The sequence below is a fragment of the Vidua chalybeata genome, chromosome 1 (assembly GCF_026979565.1).
Source record: "Vidua chalybeata isolate OUT-0048 chromosome 1, bVidCha1 merged haplotype, whole genome shotgun sequence".
NCBI classification, from domain to species: Eukaryota; Metazoa; Chordata; class Aves; order Passeriformes; family Viduidae; genus Vidua; species Vidua chalybeata.
In genome coordinates, this window is record NC_071530.1 from 150008215 (window position 1) to 150024215 (window position 16001).

A 16001-nucleotide genomic window follows, 5' to 3' on the forward strand; every position below is an offset into this window, starting at 1 on the left:
CTCCATAAACTTCTCGTAGGGAGTCACTCCAGTTGTCCTGGTAAGAGATCCACACAGAATTTAAAAAAAATAAAGTATATATCTAATCAAAGAATAGTTTGGATTGGAAGGGAGCTTAAAAATCATTCCATTCCAAACCCCTGCCATGTCAGGGCCACCTTCCACTGGACTAGATTGCTCAGAGTTTCATCCAGCCTTGCTTTGAACACCTCCAGGGATGGAGCAGCCACAGTTTCTCTGGACACTGTGTAAAGGTTTATTAAAGTTGGAATCTGTTGTTTCAGCATTCATTTCTTTGCCCCCACAGCATATTTTGAAAATACCAATGAATGCTGAGATCAAATTCCTGAGGCTCTGAGACTCCACAGGTCACCTTGGGGCTGTTACCTGAAATATTGCACAATATCCCTGAGGAATCATTCTGGGATCTCTCATTTTGGAGCTTCCTCTGCTGCTTTTGCATCTCTTGTCACAATGGTCCTGATGACCGTTTGACCTTACCCTGTCTTTTCTGTGACAGCCATTCAAACTTCATAAAAAGTGCAGCTTCATTATTTCTTCTTTTGTCAGCCACAAAAGATTTCAGAACATCAAAATGACATCAACATATTGATGCATCAATAGTCACTCAGCATCTCCTTGATGTGAATGGGACAGGTTTTGTTCTTCCATGGCCGTTTTCCGTGACTCTGCAGACTCAGGTGTTTTCTCCTTGTCCCAGATGATGTAGAAGATGTCAAGTCCAGAGTGACAATTCCACCCTTTTTGATTCAAACAATAATCCAACACCTTAGTAGTGCCCAGGTTTTAAAAATAACGTTGGTCTTCATATTTTTTCTTCCTAAAGGGTGCCTTTTTTTTCTTCATAACCCTCTAGTTTTCTTAAGGGAGGCATGAGACTGACCTCAGGCAGCAATTATTATTCTTTACCTAAATTTATATGCCTCTAACCAGCAATAGAAATATGACAAATGAGTATCAGTGGAAACTGTAAACCCCAGACTCCCCTGGGATTTAGCAACCTTCTTAATGAGAAAAACAATAACCATCCCAGTCCTGGGAGGGTTGAAGATAAACGACTGTCTGTTGTTGATATTTTGATCTATGGGACAAATACGGTGTTTCTATTGAGAGAGAGTTTATATAAAGCCAGCTGAAACCCATAGGCTGTGTTCTTTGCAGGCAAATCCACTTCATATCACTAACAGAAAAAAGCAGAAATATGTTTTTAAATCACTACTTTTCCCAGGCTCAAAAAGGAATATGTTTCCCCCTTCTCTTTTTCTTTTATTTCTTTTTTTTTTTTTTTTTTTTCTTTACAATTTTTTGATCTAGAAGACCACCTAATGGGTGGAAAAATACCTGGAAGGTCATGTTACAAAACTCACAGCTCTCTCTTAAACTGTTCTTTGGACAGCCACATACAAAGGCTCTGAAGGCCAAAGATATTCTTTAATGTCAATGAAATATTTTAGCAAGAAAAAAAAAAAAGCACATGTAAAGAGACAAATTCTAATGGATCTCAGAGACAGAATTACAGAAATATTTCACAGATTTTCCAGTAATATTGCTATTTTTTCTCTTAGCTTTCAGACTCTATTGTCATACTCTGTGAAATAATATCATTATATTTTATGAAGACTGTATATCACACTTATTTTAATTAACCCAGACAAGTCATTTTCTGTCTGATGGCAAGTTTCTTGGTGTCAAAATAAGAGATGGTTTTTATCTTGAAGAGAGCATTGTGACTTTACTGATAAAATTCCTTTGTTGTTTAACCCCAGCTGGGAACTCAGCCCCACAAAACCACTCTCTCACTCCCCTGAAAATGAGTTTTTTGTTGTTTTATTTTTTTTTTTATAGAAGGAATTTAGCATCTGAAACAATTCACCATATAGGATTAACCACTTTCAAAGAGTTAAAAAATCAAGATTAGCATTGGTGAGGACAAAATCTCCTGAGTAGTAGCACACCTCTTGTCAGGCCCTGAAAAAACATAAAAAAAATTGAACAGTATCTGGCTTAAAGTTTCTAAATTCCCGGGAACTGGAAGCCACAACAAACCCCACGCAGAGGAGGGGGTGTGTCATTTTGGGACCCTGCAACTGGATTTTCACTGAATGCATTGACTATGCCACAAAACAGATTAAAAAGGGAAAGCAGAGGAAAAGAGACACATTTCCACAGTGGCACACATCACATTTTTCTCGTGAGCTGTATTTTTAGTACTCTCCTATCACATTTCACTCCTCACTCACATCATTCCCTCCCCAAACTTCTGATTCTTTCTCTCTTGGGGTCATTTTATCCTGTAGATCTCTGCTTCCACCATCTGAACTTCACAACATCTTTTTTTCCAGATTTTTCCTCTCTGTAGCTCAGATGTCAAGGGATTTTAGGCAGCAGGGGTTTTAACAGTTGTGCTCACTTTTGTGGTAGATCTCAGGGATTTTATAACTGTCCATTAAAATAATGGGGGAAAGATGACTAAGAGAAAAAGAAGTGTTCTTTTAAAAACTTTATTTTATAAAATTGTTGTAGCATAGCTTTGGTTACAAATAATGCAGAAACAGCGAGGTGAAACCAGCAATGGAGTTGCTAAGACAAAGCAGGTCTTCATTACACATGAGTAGTGGTTGTGTGATCATGGAATAAACACTAAAAGCTTTCACCAACCCTGCTAAGGCTTTTGTGGCTCACCCTCCAAATTACCTCTCTTTCTCCTGTTCCACTCCAGGGCTTTTACCTCACCTGCAATCATCCCTTCAGACCTTCTGACATGGCCCAGCCAGCTCCCCTGGCTCATATTTGTTTCTATTACACTTATTGGCTGTGATAGAAAGCAGCAAGGGGCTGTTCTCCCACCCCCATCTGCTGCCCCCATAGAGCTGAAAACTGAGTTGTGGCAGGGGAACATTAACTCTCCAAAGGCCTATGGAAATGTTTGCTCTCACTGGTGATCTGGGAGGTTTTATTGTCATGATTGCCATCTTGCTTTTCTATTCTTAGCTCCAGTTCTTGCTTTAAGTGCCTGCCATATCTCAAGGGGTTTTGCAGAGACAGAAGTAATTTTCTGGAGAGGAATGTGGAAGTTTCCATGTGGTAAAAAGTACGGAAAGGGAGTGTGGTCAAGTGAGCAGCAGTTCAGGATATGAATCAAAGACTGCTGAAACTGAGAGGAACAATAATGTGAACTGCAGGGTCTTTGGGTCCTGGGAGGCAAACTATATCTTATAATGCCACATCTTTGTGTATGGGGCAAAAATTTAAAAATACCACATTTTTTTTTTGTGAAAAGCTATGTTTAATAATATGTAGGAGGGACTGCTGAGAGCAGGAGAGCAGTGTATTTCTCAGGACTTCTCTATAATATTTTGTCCCTTTAGTTGCAAAGTGTTTTACTAGGAGATTAAATACAATCCTTAAATCCTTTACTGTCAACATAGTCTGAGTCCAAACCAAACAATGCACATAGCAGCAGCAAGCCCTTACTCCTGATCAAGTAGGGAATTCATGAGCTCAGGAGGCAGTGCCAGGATTGGCTCTCCTGGCCACATGTAAGGAGAAAGCTCTGCTCCAAAACAAGCATCTGTGCTCTTGCTTGCACAGATCAAACCCCTAGTTATACTATCATGAGTTTGGGAGAAATCCATGGGAGACTGTGAAGAGGGAAAAGGTTTCAGTGCTGTGGACAGAGCGATGGAAGGGGAAAAATTCTTTCCAAAACTTCTCACCACTCCAGACCTCACTGGATTGTCTTCCCAACTCATCACCTTCCTTTATCCTCCCTCTTTTTTTTTTTTTTTTTAGCCTGTATTTCTGGGAGGCCTGACATCATCTTCACATTCTTCCCCTGAAATTCTACCACACTTTTGATGCCTTAAGGGCTGGAAATGAGACTGAGGATCCCAGAGGTGCCGGGCAAGTGTTCTGCCTTTTGGGGTCACCTGAGAGATATTTTTTTTGCCACAGCTGACAGAACAATGAACTTTCTGCTTCAATTACAAACTTCATTTCCTCACACGAGGAAAAAGGAAGGGAAAACCCCATGTACACTGATCATCAGTAAAGCAGACAAAATCAAGCTCATGTACAGGCAGTGATTAACTAGTTGTAAAGAATAACAACATACTGGGATGACAATTTGGCTTCTCAGTGCTTGTCTGTTGTTCCTTAGTCTTTGGAAATTGCCCCCACCTTTCAGTAGAGGGCAAACCTCGATGAGCTGAGTAGCTGGAAAAAGGCAGAAATATTCACCTCATGTGAGAAGCTGACAAAAGTGAAGTGATCTTTCCTTTCCTGGTTGTTCTTCAGCTTCTAACACAAGAGAAATATTGATGATTTTTAGTCCATGGACACGTCAAAGTTGTTGCAGATCATGGGAGAGGGGTGGCTGACTGCCAGGATCGCATAATACATCCTGTTTATGTTTTAAAGCACAGACTGTTTGATGCCATTTCTCAGTAAGATCAAAGATCAGAAACTGAATTCTATGGTTATGGATCCAACATGGAATTAGTCATACCTGGAATCCACCTGACTTGGAGGAACAAAACACATTAACTGAAGAATTAGCAACAGTTTCCACTCCTGCCTATCCTGGCTCAAAGTTTTGTCTTTACTATATATCCATATCATCTGGATTCTCTTCAGTTGGTGTTCAATTTCTACCCTGTGAATGTATCTTCTTTCTCTGAGTTATCCAAATAAATTCTTTCACACTATCTAGTGCCAGAGTTTTGTGACCATCACCCACAGATATAATTTCTCAGGTGTCATCTACAGTGAAGTTCTTCACAAAAAAGTTTTCTGATTTTAGTAATATATAAAGTATAAAGCCATTGATGAATCCTCCAATGACTTTAGGGAATGGAGAGTGACTTTTTTCAGTCTTTGCACTGTGCCTGCATTTTTTTCCTTTGGGGACCTTAAATATTTCAGGGCATTTATAAAGGTTGACTTCTTCTTACCTGCCTGCCTACCTCTGTGGAGTATTTTATTTGGTCTTATGTCAAATGAAGATGCAGGCTCAGAAGGTTAGTAACACTTAAAAGCACAGGAAAGATCAATATGGGATTTGGAAAAGTAGGAAGAAGCAGCCCTGATGGAACTTTATAGCCCACCAGAGAGTGTTTTTATCTTGGAGCTTTGTGAAAGGAAAATCAGTCTAGACTCACCCCACCTAACTGAGGCTCTAAATTTTGAGCACAGCAGCCCTTGGGAAACATAAGAATCTCCAGAGGGTAGTAGAGTCTATCCCAAGATCTTTTTCCACTGACTGTAATAGGAGCTGAAAGTGGCTGTGCTCATTTTTAAATGCTTAAAGTAAGGTAAGGTAAATCTGGGCTCAGCAGTGAATCCAACTTACCTGTAAAGAAAACGAACGCTAAAGCCATCCTGCAGATTGAAGAATTGCTGAGTCTGTGCTTGGAATGTGCAAGGACTGGAGGATCCTGGCACAGGCTTCCCAGCACTTGCTGAGCATGTCAGAAACACCCCAGTGGAATCATGAAGCCAGGAAACAAAAGGCAGAGGACATCCCAGACCTGCCTGATGTTTTCCTACCTGCTGCTGTCAGCACTGCCTCTCATCCCAGACTTCTGCCTTGTGCTAACTGCCTAGTGGTCAGGAATTCCAGGAGCTCTTCTGGTGCATCAACATTCTCCATGAAGTCATTTTTTGATTTGTTTTCTTTCTTTATCTAGCATGACAGCAAGCTGGATACTATGAAGTTCATGCCACAGTTAGAGGATGGCAGTAATCACTCCTGGGGTCTCTTTTCAGTGAACTCTGCTTTGTGAGACCCCTCCTGCAGTACTGTGGCCAAACCTCAGGCCCCCAGTACAAGAAAAATGTTGGAATGAGTCCAGAGAAGGACACTAAGTTGATCCCAGGGCTGGAACACCTCTACTATGGATCCAGGCTGGGAGAGCTGGGGTTGTTCAGCCTGGAGAAGAAAAGGCTCTGGGAAGACCCAAGAGCCCCTTGCAGTGCCTGAAGGGGATCCAAGAGATCTGGAGAAGGACTTTTCACAAGGGCATGAATAGCTAGGATGAGGGATGATATTCTTAAACTGAAGATTAGGTTTTAAATATTAGGAAGAAATTCTTTATGGTGAGGGTGGTGAGGCCCTGGCACAGGTTGCCCAGAGAAGCTGTGGCTGCCCCATCCCTGGAAGTGTTCAACACCAGGCTGGATGAGACCCTGAGTAACCTGGGATAGTGGCAGGTGTCCCTGTCCATGGCAGAGGGGTTGGAACTGGATGACCTTTAAGATCCCTTCCAGCCCAAACCATTCTGTGATCCTTTCATGTTTTGCAGCCAGCACCAGCCAGAGTCCCCTGGGCTCTCTGGTTTGTCTCTACAGGCACTTCCAAAGTTCAAGTCCTGTAGGGATGTCACTACACTCAGCATGGAAGCACCTCTGCAGCTACACAAACACATCCAGACCCTGTGGGGTCTCTAAGCTGTGTCACCTCCTGAGACACACAGTGCAATGGTAGTAGCGACCCACACAACGCCCAAGTTTATCCAGTAAATGCCTGCTACAAAGTCTTTCATTCATATCTACAAGCTGTGTGAACAAAGGATGGAAAAGGATGCTCCAGCTACACCTGTCATCAACTTTTTGGCTTTTTCCCCTTGAAATAAAAAGGAGACTTAGCACGGGGATGATTCACTACATCCTACTGTACTCTTGTGATTCTTGAGCACAGAGAGATCCTGTTAGGCTGTCAAAGGGAGAAAAGCAGCCAGGAAGAAGTTGTAATAGGAGATTGAAAATTCAAGCAAAACATTTTGAAAAGTGATTTCAAGATGGGATGTTGAGGAATTTCCCCAGATGTTTGGTTAGAGTCCCTCACTGGAAGTGAGAATTCATTGGTAATAGTGTTTACTTCTGAATCTTCAAATATTCCACTTCAGGGGCACAAGAATGTCACAGGAAAGGAAAGGAAAGGAAAGGAAAGGAAAGGAAAGGAAAGGAAAGGAAAGGAAAGGGAAAGGGAAAGGGAAAGGGAAAGGGAAGGGAAAGGGAAAGGGAAAGGGAAAGGGAAAGGGAAAGGGAAAGGGAAAGGGAAAGGGAAAGGAAAGGGAAAGGGAAAGGGAAAGGGAAAGGGAAAGGAAAGGGAAAGGGAAAGGGAAGGGAAAGGGAAAGGGAAAGGGAAAGGGAAAGGAAAGGGAAAGGAAAGGAAAGGGAAAGGAAAGGAAAGGAAAGGAAAGGAAAGGGAAAGGAAAGGGAAAGGAAAGGGAAAGGAAAGGGAAAGGAAAGGGAAAGGGAAAGGAAAGGGAAAGGGAAAGGAAAGGGAAAGGGAAAGGGAAAGGGAAAGGGAAAGGGAAAGGGAAAGGAAAGGGAAAGGGAAAGGGAAAGGGAAAGGGAAAGGGAAGGGAAAGGGAAAGGGAAAGGGAAAGGGAAAGGGAAAGGGAAAGGGAAAGGAAAGGGAAAGGGAAAGGGAAAGGGAAAGGAAAGGGAAAGGAAAGGGAAAGGAAAGGGAAAGGAAAGGGAAGGGAAAGGGAAAGGGAAAGGGAAAGGGAAAGGGAAAGGGAAAGGGAAAGGGAAAGGGAAAGGGAAAGGGAAAGGGAAAGGGAAAGGGAAAGGGAAAGGGAAAGGGAAAGGGAAAGGGAAAAGGGAAAGGGAAAGGGAAAGGAAAGGGAAAGGGAAAGGGAAAGGGAAAGGGAAAGGGAAAGGGAAGGGAAAGGGAAAGGGAAAGGGAAAGGGAAAGGGAAAGGGAAAGGGAAAGGGAAAGGGAAAGGGAAAGGGAAAGGGAAAGGGAAAGGGAAAGGGAAAGGGAAAGGGAAAGGGAAAGGGAAAGGGAAAGGGAAAGGGAAAGGGAAAGGGAAAGGGAAAGGGAAAGGGAAAGGGAAAGGGAAAGGGAAAGGAAAGGGAAAGGGAAAGGGAAAGGAAAGGGAAAGGGAAAGGGAAAGGAAAGGGAAAGGAAAGGGAAAGGAAAGGGAAAGGAAAGGGAAAGGAAAGGGAAAGGAAAGGGAAAGGAAAGGGAAAGGAAAGGGAAAGGAAAGGAAAGGAAAGGGAAAGGAAAGGAAAGGAAAGGGAAAGGAAAGGGAAAGGAAAGGGAAAGGAAAGGGAAAGGAAAGGGAAAGGAAAGGGAAAGGAAAGGGAAGGGAAAGGGAAAGGGAAAGGAAAGGGAAAGGAAAGGGAAAGGAAAGGGAAAGGAAAGGGAAGGAAAGGGAAAGGAAAGGGAAAGGAAAGGGAAAGGAAAGGGAAAGGAAAGGGAAAGGAAAGGAAAGGAAAGGGAAAGGAAAGGGAAAGGAAAGGGAAAGGAAAGGGAAAGGAAAGGGAAAGGAAAGGGAAAGGAAAGGGAAAGGAAAGGGAAAGGGAAGGAAAGGAAAGGAAAGGAAAGGAAAGGAAAGGAAAGGAAAGGAAAGGAAAGGAAAGGAAAGGAAAGGAAAGGAAAGGAAAAGGAAAGGAAAGGAAAGGAAAGGAAAGGAAAGGAAAGGAAAGGAAAGGAAGGAAAGGAAAGGAAAGGAAAGGAAAGGAAAGGAGGAATTTTTAATGGAACTAATAGAACATGTCTTTTAGATATTCATTTTCCTACACATTTTTTCCTGAAACCTCACTATATGATCTTCCTTGCTCTGTTTACATCAACCAAAAATATGTTCACCTTGGTGGTAGGTCCTACTTGAATTTCTACATATATCTATAATTTCTAGCTATGGTGGTTAGAGATCTTGGCATTGGTCATAACTCCATTACACTGAAACAAAGATTACAAAGCAACGGTGACATTTTTTTAAATACTATCTGATAATCTTAAACCTGATACTCCCATTACTGACAGCATCCAAGGACCAGGAATCCCCATCTTTTAATGTGAAACTCAGCAATTTCTGCCACTGCTGTGTATAACCAACAACCTAATTACTAATCATCATTATCTTTTTATTCATCTGCTTTCCATGGCATGGTGAGGTGGAGTTGGCCCAATGTCCAAAGCAAACGATAAATTCAAGAACCAGTAAAACAAAGAAGAAGCCAGTTAAACTTCCTTATTACTTATTCCTGAGCTGCCCCAGACCAATTATAACCACATTTCTTTGTGGTCTAATTAGGTTCAGCCCAGTTCCACAGTGTGGAAGCCTGTAATGAGAGAGGACATGAGAAGCACAGCCCAGACTCCATGTGAGGGATCATTAATATGCTCTGGGCTGCTGCCTTGGAAGAGACTGCACCTCATTATGTGGGTTAACACACTTAAACTAAATGGATGATTTGCAGCCACTTTCAGTGTTTCAAGTCCCCTTGGACTGACAGAAGTGCAGATTAATAAGTTGTTAGAGAGTGATCTGCTGACCTGCTCCATCGTTCTTCCCTTTCGCTCCATCCACTCTTAGAGGAGCAAAACACTGAAGTGTAGGAATGTGTCAATCACTGCATTTTCAGTTTTGTGGCTTTCTCTGGTTTTTTTTTGCCTAAGAAATTACCAAAATAGGTGAAAGAGAAAAATAAAATGCTTGACATGTCCAATAAGTTCAGTTGGCTTTGGATCAAAACACAGCATGCACAGGAGATATCAGGTCCCCTGCTAACACAAAACAGCTTAGGATAAAGCCTGAACTCCTTTCAGCTGGATGGGGCTGTCTAAAAGTCAGCATATCATAGAATCAGAGAGTGGTTTGGGTTGGAAGGAACCTTAAAGATCATCTTGTTCCAACCCCCTGCTATGGGCAGGGACATCTTCCATTAGACCAGATTACTCCAACCTGGCCTTGGGACACCTCTAAGGATGGGGCAGCCACAGCTTCTCTGGGCAGCCTGTGCCAGGGTCTCACCATCCTAATAATAAATAATTTCTTCCTAATATCTGTTCTAAATCTTTGCCCTTTGGGGTTTATATCCTCTGTTTAACAGGCTATGAAATTATGATAAGGTGGAAAGGCTGTATTGAGACAGACTGCCAACACATTTTGTCAATGGAAGGAAAAAATGGATATGAAATTATAGTAGTAGGAGTCAAAGTAAATGAGAAAAAAATAATAATAAAAAGCCCCCAAACCCTGGGATTTTGAGGATTTCTTTTTTTTTTTTTTTTTTTTTTTTTTTTTTTTTTTTTTTTTTTTTTTTTTTTCCCTGTTGGCAGTAGATCTTTGAAACATGTTTTCAAGCCACACCATCACCTGGAAATCCCCTCAGTGGAAAAATTAGGGTTGAAGACTGAGATTATTAGTGAGAAAAGATTGAAGGTACTTCTTCTGTCTCCTATTTACTTGTTTTTGTCAGTGCTGGAGACAGAATACTGAGTGATGAACAGCTGAAACCATAGAATTGTCCTCATATCCTACCTTATGCTGATGAAGGCATAGAAGGTCCCTCAAGGCTTCCTCCTGCTTGGTTCAAGCAGCGGTTTTCCCAGCACAGCAGATTTCACAGAATCATAGAATATCCTGAGCAGGAAGGGACCTACAAGGTTCATCAAAGTCTGACTTTTGGAATTGTATTTACAGCAAAATTTTTCATGTGTGTCATAAAAGGGGAGGAAAAGTCAAGAAATTGTTTAAGAGCTGATGGTATGTGCAACACTATCAGTTTTGAGATCTGTGTCCTTTTGTGGACTCAGCTTTGGCAAACAGTCATTTTAAAGGCCTCAGATCTGAGAAATTTCCCTGCCTCCTGCATGGCTTGTCAGCAGCAGCACGAGGCACCCAAACAGGGTTTTTTTCTCATGTCCACATTTATCCTTAAGGCACCAGAGAAAAAACTGTTTCCTATTCCACTCCAGACTAAGAGGACCTGACAACTTAATAATTGGACTGGGTACTTAGCTCACCATGCTTCTGATGTGCCTCTTTTTAATTGATTTTGTCAGGATCTTTTTAACTTCTCTTCCACTGTTGCCAGCATCCTCTCACTCCTCATAATGCCTTTGCAAAGAGGTTTTATTAGAATTTTCCCCTGTCATATCCCATTCTCACCTACTTGTTACCAATTAACCCTCTACACCATGGTGGTTTGCAGGATCTGCCAAACTGAACTGCCTGCTGTTGGAAATCTTTGAGCTCTGTGTCTCTGCCACAGATATTGCAAAGAAGAAGAAACCGTGCCTGTATTTTCTCCCAAAGCATCAGTAACAAAACCAGCTGCTTAATGGCATTGTTAGATATTCTATTTTCCATGAGGGGAGCAAAGAAAAATGTACCCATGAAGTGACTAAAGAAATAGAAACTAAATCTTCACTTGCAGTTGCAGACAAGTGCTCATTGTCCAAAGGGGGATTGGCAACAAGTTGTGTCCATTTGGAGCCAGCATGATTTAATGCCATTATAAATGACACAGACACCAGGACTGAATGCAGCCTTCTGCAGGTTTGTGAAGTTGACACACTAGAAGGAAAGGATGCTGGGCAGGGGGACTTTGACAGGCCTGGGAAATGTGAACTGTGTGAAGCTGAACAAGGCCAAGAGCAAAGTCTTGTGCCCCATCAGGTGAGATCACTCAGCAGTTACTGCCATGGGCAAAACACTTGGGGAAATTAGTTTAATCTGTTAGCAATGAAATCAGAACAAGATGAGGAGAAATAAACCCAAATGTTTAAACACCTTCCCCCCACTCCTCTCTTCTCCCTGAGTTTGACTTCTGTCCTCAGTCTGCTCCCCCTGAGTGGGGCAGAGCGACAGGGAATGGGGCTTGCAGTCACTTCCTCACCCATCTTTGCTGATCCTTCTTCCTCAGGGGGAGGACTCCTCACATTCCTCTCCTGCTCCAGTGTGGGGTCTCTTCCACATGAGGCAGTTTTCCAGGAACTTCTCCAATGTGAGTCCTTCCCATGGGCTGCACTTCTTCACGAACTGCTCCAGTGTGGTCCCTTCCATGGGGGGCAGTCCTTCAGGAACAGGCTGAGCCCTTCTGGGGTGCTTGTAGGGACAATCAAACCTGCTCCAGCGTGGGCTCCTCTCTCCACAAGGTCCCAGGTCCTGCCAGGAGCCTGTGGAGCCCCAAGAGCTGCAGGGGCTCGGCTGCCTCACCAAGGGCTGCACCCCAGGCTGCAGGGGAACCTCTGCTCCAGGGCCTGGAGCAGCTCCTGCCCCTCCTTCTGCACTGACCTGGCTGTCTGCAGAGCTGTTCCTCTCACACATTCTCACTCCTCTCCTCTGACTGCTGCTGGGGTTCCACTGCTCAGCCTGGAGAGGAGAAGTCTCTGCACAGACCTCATTGCACCATCTCAATATATGAAGGGAGCTTGTAAGAAAGACAGATATTCTTTTCACCAGGGCGTGTAGTGACAGGACAAGAGGCAATGGTTTTAAACTGAGAGAGGGGAGAGATTTAGATTAGACATAAGGAACAAATTGTTTATAGTGAGGGTGGGGAGGCCCTGGCACAGGTTGCCCAGAGAAGCTGTGGCTGCCCCATCCCTGGAAGTGTTCAAAAGCCAGGCTGGGAAAGGGCTTGGAGCAACCTGGTTTAGAGGAAGATCCCTGTGGCAGGGACTTGGACTACACAATCCTTGAAGGTCCCTGACAAAACAAACCATTTTCTAATTCTATGATTTAGCATGAATATACTGTTTTATAATGACCTCGTGAATTGTTTGGGCTTTTTAAATGATATTTACCATTATAACCAAGTCTATAATACACAACAGCCCATCTTACTTGCCACAGAATTTCCTCTTTGCTTGAAGCTGGGCAACCTCTGTAGTTTCAGCAGAGAATCTTTACCTGGGTCATCAATGCCAAATGATCTGCTGTGTGAGCTGGCCCAGGTAAAGCTCAATCATACTAATGAGGTAATCACTGAGCTCCTAATGAATGAGATTAGTGACTGGGCAAGGATTGTTTGTCCTGGATCCCTTGTTCAAATACAGCTCGAAGCTCTCAAAATATTTGCTTGCAATCAGCTACGAGCTGGGCTCATTTCAGCTCTCACTAACTAGATGAAAATTATTTTCATCTCTGCAGGATTTGCCAAGTGTGCTGATGGAGGCAGCCTGCAGTTTGTGGTGGAGAGAAGAGAAGAGTTCCATTTCAGAAGTAAACTCTGTAGTAAGGTAAAGCCGTAGGTGTCATAATTTCTAATTTCATGCCAGCACGAAGCTTGGCTGGAGAAGGAGAAGAAGAAGAGTGTCACTCTATTCATTAGCTTTTCTTAATAGCAATTAATGAATATTTAATGTAACATATACCAATCCAGTTAGGTAGATTTTATATATTTAAAGAAAAGCCACCAGAAACTGTGACTTGTGTTTCTTCTCCAAACCTGACTGTGCTGATTTAAGAAGTTTCACAGTTTTGACCCTGAGTGAGCTTAAGCACCTGCAAGATTTCTCTGAGCATTTCCTGCGCTCAGCCTTTACTGATGAAAGACTGTGTCAGCTCTTTGGAAAGGGAGCATGTAACTGATATCAGTGCAGGTGAGAATCCAGTTTAATATTTGTTATTCTTTTCTAAAACTTCACAGTACCCAAACCCCCATAACATATAGAGGCAACTTTTTTTTTTTTTTTTTTCTTTTTCTGGTAAGAAATATTTTTGTCAAAAGATTTTGCTTTTCCCAAAGAGTAAAAAATATATAATTTTGTTAAATTTTCTTCAATAATTCCTATGGCGTTTTAATTAAAACTATTTTTGAAATGCTTTATTTACTGGAGAAAAACTGCATTTATAATACAGGACACATTTAAAGATGAATTTAAATGGCACTTTCAGTCATGTTGTCAGGAGAAAACATTATGGATGAAAATGGAACAAAATCACAAATGTTGGTTGCATTGAAACCTATTAAATGATGTCTAAAGCAAGATTTGGTAACTTGTTTTTTTTTAAAGGCTGCCAAAAAATCGTAATATAATATTTTGTTTATTTGTCCTGCTCTTTCACTGATGTTTCTCATGAATAAATATGGTGTTCTGTGCATACAGTGGGATCAAATAAGCATCTAATTGATGTGTTGTAAATGGCACATGAAATTGTGGAAGTGCTTAGCTCAGATCCAGCAGAGCAAATTCTAAAGCAGCAGTGCACAGTAGGGGAATCTGAGCTAAATTAATTTTTAAACATACAAAAACAGTAACCAAAAAAAAAAAAAAAAAAGAACCAGACAAACATCTTGACTTTCACAGTTTTAAATGAGCAGAATTGGAGATCAGGAGCATGTTAAAAACACAAACAATAGAGATGAATTAACAGCTACTTATCTTACAGCACATTGTATAGCCAGTCTGGAGGCAAAGAAATAGAATTCCCCAGATACAAGGGGGCATAATTAAAATCTGTAACATAAGGTAAAACATGCCTATGATGAAGAGGGGGGGAAAATAAGCAAAATTATTCACAATGATACCAACACACAGTATAAAACTTAATTTTTCATTCATACAATTAGTGCTTGTTGGTTATAGCAGGTTTAATATGACGTGATCAGAAATGCAGACACGGACGTGGGGCCAGAATGTGCAATGCCTTGAGAATCCATTCCACTTCCCAGGGTGACCACAGGCTCTGTAAAACCAAGAACAGCTGGTGAGTATCCACAGGAGCCCCAGAGAATTTCTGGTGCAGAGGTGTCACGATGGAAGGGTGGCTGCTCCCAAAAGGCACAGACAACAACGAAGCAGATTAAGCTCAGGAAAGTGTATTTTCACTGACTGCAGGCTAAGGTAATTGTGGAAGTGGAAGGGATGAGAAGACTGGGACAGATTACCCACAAAGGTTGTGGAGTCCTCATCCCTGGAGATGTTCAAATCCAGGTTGGAAGGGGCTGTGAATAACCTGGTCTAGGGAAAGATTCCCTGCCCATGGCAGAGAGGTTGGAATGAGATCATCTTTAAGGTCTCTTCCAACCCAAACTTTTTCCATGGTTCTGTGATTGAGAGTACAGAAAAAAAAAACCAGAATCATCAAGAGAATACAGCATTTAACCTGCTGTAGCAAGGAAAAGAGTAAATTTTGTGTTCTTTTCAACCTAGAGAAAAGTACATTTAGTTTTAAAAATATATTTTTCTGCAAAATGGACAAAGAATAGAAGACAGATCATGACACTGATGCACTTTGCTGGACAGAATATAGCTGAGAAATTGTATTTTTTCCCATTTTTCCATACCATGAAAAAATTAAAACCTTAGGCACTTCCTCTGACTAGAAACAACTCATTGTAACTTGTAGATGTCTAATTAGAGATCAAAAACATGTAGATCTAAACCACAAAATGTTTACACTATTCATGTAGACAAGATAATGGATTAAAAAAAAAGGGCAATTTTTGATCAAAGAGTCTGTTTCTCTCCAATTATTGTAAAAGAAACTTCTTAAGAAAGACATGAGCAGCAGGATAGCACCTCTAAGATCAGCACTTTGCACTTCTGAGGTTACACAGATTGTATTTTTGCACTCACCACCTATGAAACAGCCCCGAGTGTTTGTAGGAAGCATCACTATGAAATATATCAGCAGGCTTTTGTAGTGTTTGTGTTTATTCTACCTCTACTTCCTCAGTGACTATGTTTGTGTACACATGCAGTCTAAGAAAATCTAGTTAAACTTGCTATCCAGGGTGAGGAGAGGAATGAAAAACTGGTTTGTCATTATTATTACTGAAGACATAACTGCTAATAACTTCTTTTCTTTTTTCTAATTCTTTTTAATACAGGTGAAAGCCTCAGAAACACTGTTTTAATTATGCTTTACTGCAAACCAACAAAGTGTTATGATCAGACACAAAGCAGCCAAATACAGACAGAAACATATTTTCATTTATGCTAATTTTTAAACTGCTCATTTTAAGGTTGTTCAGATAATATTTTTGAAACCAGATGTCCATTATGTGCTGTGCTGCAGATACAAAGCTGAGATGAGAGTTCCTGCATTGTATTCACATAAACACTTCAAAGAGGCAATAGAAAAACCCTAATGGAAGGGTACCTTTCTGAAGATGACATTCATCCCAGCTAATTTAAGGTCTAAGCACCTCCATCTGAGTAGAATGACTCCCAGTCTCCTATTACAGTAATTACAGATCTAATCAATACAACCAAAGATTTTTAGGGT

At 41.6% G+C, this 16001-nt stretch overlaps 1 protein-coding gene across 14 annotated transcripts in view; it reads right to left on the reverse strand.

Annotated features, from left to right (window-relative positions):
* Positions 1-14064: 14064 nt before the first annotated feature.
* Positions 14065-16001, reverse strand: part of TSNARE1 (t-SNARE domain containing 1) — a 456023-nt gene continuing 454086 nt past the window's right edge. For all 14 annotated transcript variants that reach the window (XM_053939861.1, XM_053939852.1, XM_053939854.1 and 11 more), the window contains one exon: positions 14065-14456. The gene's annotated coding sequence lies outside the window, so the exon portion shown is untranslated. The remainder of the gene's footprint in view (positions 14457-16001) is intronic.